Genomic DNA, 5622 nt, shown 5'->3' with positions numbered 1-5622 from the left:
TATACAACGTGTTCTAAATGTGACTCAAATTTATACCGATGTCACACCTTGTCGTATAGACCGGCGTGCACCTAAAGTACAAAGAAAATTTACAAAGTCGATATCGTTAGCTGCACGTCAGAGGAATGCTCTAGGCAATAGTTTAACGCACGTTGCAAAGTTTGAAGTACGTCGAAATGCAAAAATATACGCTTGGTGAACTTTTTAACTCCAGGAAATTGTTATGCAGCTAGCTTTAAATTATTCATCCAGCTCAAGCGTTTGTCTTGCGTATACCTGTACGCTACACGGACACAAAGCATACGCTACAAGCGCGTTGAAAACACTACAGATAAAGGACGATGTATGATAAGGGTCATTTTTGGCCCCCTCTCAGAACCTGTTCATATTCATACCATCGATAGACCTTGGGCAGGTACTTAAAAAAATAACAACTTTTATTTGTCCCCGTGACTTATTGGTTGCCTAGCAACCGGTTTCTAAAATCAAACTTGCAGTGCCTGTGTTTCGTCAAAAATCTATTTTTTAAGTGGTTTTTGGTGTATTATTATGTTAACTTATATTATATTGATAATCTGTATAAGGTTTTATGTTTCCTTCAACAAAGAAAATAAAGGTTTTATGCATAGCAACTACATAACACATAATATTTTGCTTAGCAACCATACTATTTCAGGCATGTAATGTATGTATTTGCACAAACAAGTTACATTAGGTGTGTGACAACAACATAGAATTAATACAAACAAGCTAGTTTATCCCATAAATTCATTTCAGACTGGTATTTTGCTTAGAAACTACCTAGCAACGTAGATTTTGCATAGCAACCTTACTATTTTAGGCATTTATAGTATGCTTTTGCACATACATTCTAAATCGCATGACACAAATAAATAATTCATACATACTGGCTTGATTATCCGATGAAACAGTTTAAGAGTGGTATTTTCCATAAAAACTACCTAGCAACATGTATTTTCGATAGCAACCATACTATTTCGTGCATTTTATACATGTATTTAAACATATAACTTTCATTTGGTGTTTGACAACAACATTTTATTACAAACAAGCTAGTTTGTTGCATGCATCAGTTTCAGACTGGTTTTTAGCTTAAAAACTACCTAGCAACGTGTATTTTACATAGCAACCATACCATTTCAGGCAATTAAATCTGAATTTGCAAATTCAGTTTTTATTGCATGACAACAACAAAGAATTCCTTCATGCAAGCTATATTTACCTATGCATAAGTTTCAGATTGGTTCTGTCATATAAAACTACCTAGCAACGTCAATTTTGCATTTTTATTATTAGTTGTGTAGAAATCATATGATTGATTTCGATATTTCTTTGATTTCTTTACATGTATATAGGCTGCAGTAACTTTCTTAATGTAGCAGCATAACAAAGTTTGTATTTTCGGATTTTTCCAGCATACTAGTAGAGTATTTAACAGTCACTATAGGTTTTATTACATGCATGGTTGCAAGGGAGGATGTATTGTATGCAGAGTTTCAGCATTGCCTTTTTTGTATGTTAGGATTCTTTCCAGATGGTAGGATAATCGTGGTTGTCTGTTTTTACAGTATTTGCTTTTGTATTTTTGAAAGTTCTGTGGTTTTTTTTTCTTAATTCAACTCACATTAAGAAACTGCCAACCTTTAGTTTACTTTTGTTTTCTGTTCATTCTTCAAAGAATCATTTTTGTTATCACAAAATCTGTATAAATAGAGTGTCACATTTTTTTTGTATCCAAAATATACTTTTTTACCTCTGAATCATTACACATTTTTCTTAGAAGAAGGTAGTTTTGTGTCATCCTGAGATGAACTCTGTTTACCAGATTTGATTTTTGGTATTAAAGAAAATAACCCAACCTTGAAAAATAAATATCATTTTAATTTTCCATACTATCATTTAAATGCAATAAAATAAATACATTATAGGTAACAGTGTCTGTCTGTCTGTATATCATTTTAATTTTCCATACTATCATGGAAATGCAATAAAATAAATACATTATAGGTAACAGTGTCTGTCTGTCTGTCTGGGCTGTCTGTCTGCTGTCTGTCTGTCTGTCTGTCTGTCTGTCTGTCTGTCTGTCTGTCTGTCTGTCTGTCTGTCTGTCTGTCTGTCTGTCTGTCTGTCTGGTCTGTCTGTCTATCTGTGTCTGTCTGTCTGTCTGTCTGTGTCTGTGTCTGTCTGTCTGTCTGTCTGGTCCGTCTGTCTGTCTGGTCTGTCTGGTCTGTCTGTCTGTCTGTCTGTCAAGTAATAAGGATATGAACTTACACACACAAATTATCTGTCTGTCTGTCCCTCTATAAATCTCTCTATTTCCCATACTATCATTGAAATACATTGTATTCAATAAAATGACTCCATTATAAGAAAAATGGAAATGAACTTACACACACATACTCTCATAGTCTCTCTCTCTTTTTCTGTAAATCTCTCTATTTACCATATCTATCATTGAAATACATTGTATTCAATAAAATGACTACATTATAAGAAACATGGAAATCAACTTACACACACATACTCTCATAGTCTCTCTCTCTTTTTCTGTAAATCTCTCTATTTACCATATCTATCATTGAAATGCATTGTATTCAATAAAATGACTACATTATAAGAAACATGGAAATCAACTTACACACACATACTATCATAGTCTCTCTCTCTTTTTCTGTAAATCTCTCTATTTACCATATCTATCATTGAGACACGTTTAGGGCACTTTGTATACGCTTCAAGATCGTCCGACCTTTAAAATTATTCGGGTACTTTTGTGTTTCAAATGTCTGGTTATGTAATGTACTTCAGTTGTTTCCTGTAATTAGTTAATACTTCAGTTTTAGCATGTACATCTTTTGTATAGTCATTTTATAAAATTTACTGTTTGCAAAGTATAAATTCTTCTAAATAATAGGGATGTTCTGGTATCTAACAGAAAACCCTTGCCGGTTTTGGCACAACTTTTTTAATCTTTTGGTCCTCGATGCTGTTCAACTTTGTACTTGTTTCGGCTTTCAAACTTTTATATCTGGGCGTCACCAGTAGGTTTTGTGTGGACAAAATGCACTTCTGGCGTATTAAAATTTTGAACTTGTTGCCTTTTGTTGGCTTTTGTTCGTGTGATTCTTTGTCAATTGTGTTCTCCAATTTATTTATATTGTAGTCCTGTGGTGTTGTGTTGTCATTTTGATGTTTTATTTCACATGGCCATAAAAGTGCGAGGTTTGGCATGCCACAAAACCAGGTTCAACCCACCATTTTTTCTTTAAAAATGCCCTGTACCAAGTCAGGAATGTGGCCATTGTTATATTATAGTTCGTTTCTGTGTGTATTACATTTTAATGTTGTGTCGTTTGTTTTTCTCTTATTTTTTAGTGTAAACTCACATTGCGATAAGACGTGTCACGGTACTTGTCTATCCCAAATTCATGTATTTGGTTTTGATGTTATATTTGTTATTCACGTGGGATTTTGTCTGATGCTCGGTCCGTTTATGTGTGTGTTACATTTTAGTGTTATGTCGTTGTTCTTCTCTTATATATTTAATGCGTTGCCCTCGGTTTTAGTTTGTTACCTCGATTTTATTTTTTGTCCATGGATTTATGAGTTTTGAACAGCGGTATACTACTGTTGCCTTTACTTTAACTAAAACGTATGCGGGTATGTTCGTAACAAACACCGTAATAAAACGTCCCAGACACGCCGAAAGCACGAATTATCGTCCAAGATACGACCGGGACGCGTCTCAAATATGTTTAAGAGACTTTTTTCATTCGTAGCGTGCATTCCATCTACGTTAGACAAACGCCAGGCACAAGCCACCATACGTAACTTGAACGTCAGATCAACGGTTGGGTTAGGTATGCTTCTCGTACGCCAAATACACGCTTAAAGCTCGTTGTGCACACGATACAGTTAAGATTGACAGATTGAATACATCAAAAATTACTAACGTATTGGCAGCATACATGATTTTTTACTACACCTGGCTATACGCTGATATGTGACGCCGGCATTATCTGTTACAGTAGCGTATATATTTCGGTTTTCGGTTGGGTTCGTCTTGCTCTGGCTTTAGTTTTCCTTTAAGTTTTTACAGGACGACCATCAATTATAATGGCATTATTAATATTTAAAACCCGTCTTCTCTATTTTATTTTTATTTAGTTATATATTTCTGACAGTGATAATACTTTTTTTTATGAATTACACGTTTGAGGCACTTCTCTCGTGAAATTTCGCGAAATATCCATTCATAACATTACAATTAGTATTTCCGTTTTACATTTGAAAAATGTTCTAACGCTCGGTAAATCTCAGATTTCAAATTTTGAACAGCTATCTATTTCTAGTGGATACATACCATATCAAAAGAGTTGTGTGATAAATCAAATGAATAACCCTTTATCAAATATAAAATGATATAGTTATCCTCACTACTGGCTGTTTAAGTCACAACACCGATGACAGATATATGTTAGATAAAATAATAATCATACGCCTTGTATATTTCATTAAAAAAAACTCATGTTAAAAGTTCTCAAACCTAACACATGTCACACATCGGCATTTGTTTTAAATTTTCCAGTGAATCAGTAAACGGACAAATACATTTTGCTTTTGTAAGTCCAGTAGGTAATTGGTAATTGGTTTCTGTGTGTGTTGTATTTTTAATGTTAACGTTGTGTCGTTTGTTTTCTTTTATTTTTGAGATATTAAGATAAGACGTGGCAAGGTACTTGTCTATCCCAAATTCATGTATTTGGTTTTGATGTTATATTTGTTATTCTCGTGGTATTTTGTCTGATGCTTGGTCCGTTTCTGTGTTTGTTGCGTTTCGGTGTTGTGTCGTTGTTCTCCTCTTATATTTAATGCGTTTCCCTCGGTTTTAGTTTGTTACCCCGATTTTGTTTTTTGTCCATGGATTTATGAGTTTTAAACAGCGATATACTACTGTTGCCTTAAGCTTTATTTACCGTCTCCTGCAATAACAACGGGATAATATGTTAAACAATCAATAGTAAATGAAATACATCATAGAAAACTATAAACTTAGCAAAACGAGCACCACAAAAAAGGGGGTAATGTAAGCTGTTCCGTGAGAGTAACCAGATCCTGCTTTATTTGTGGCAACCGTCTTGTTGTGTCGATAAGTACAAACGACCAGGCTAAAAATGCAGTTAAGATATTCATATATCACGTGTAAAAAAATCAGCTGTGAGTAAGGTAGGTGCATAAGCCCATGATAAGGACCTTTTGTTAGTATGTGATGTAGATTTAGAATAAAACCGGAAAATGTTCCCCTTTGTCGACGTGGATGGGCTTAACTATCCAAATTATGTGTATACAATGACGGCGTGTCATAGTAAAGGATCGATTTCATAAATAAAATTAACGGTACCAGTTTTCTTGCACCAGATGCGCATTTCGACAATACATGTCTCTTCGGTGATGCTCGTGGCCAAAATATTTGAAATAAAAGCTTATATAAAAGATGAAGAGCTATAGTCCAAAAGGTCCAAAAAAGTATAGCCAAATCCGTGAAAGGAATCAGAGCTTTGCATGAGGGAGATACATTCATTAATTTATAATAATTTCTAA

This window comes from Mytilus edulis, chromosome 10 (assembly GCF_963676685.1).
Source record: "Mytilus edulis chromosome 10, xbMytEdul2.2, whole genome shotgun sequence".
NCBI classification, from domain to species: Eukaryota; Metazoa; Mollusca; class Bivalvia; order Mytilida; family Mytilidae; genus Mytilus; species Mytilus edulis.
This window is presented reverse-complemented; position numbering follows the sequence as displayed.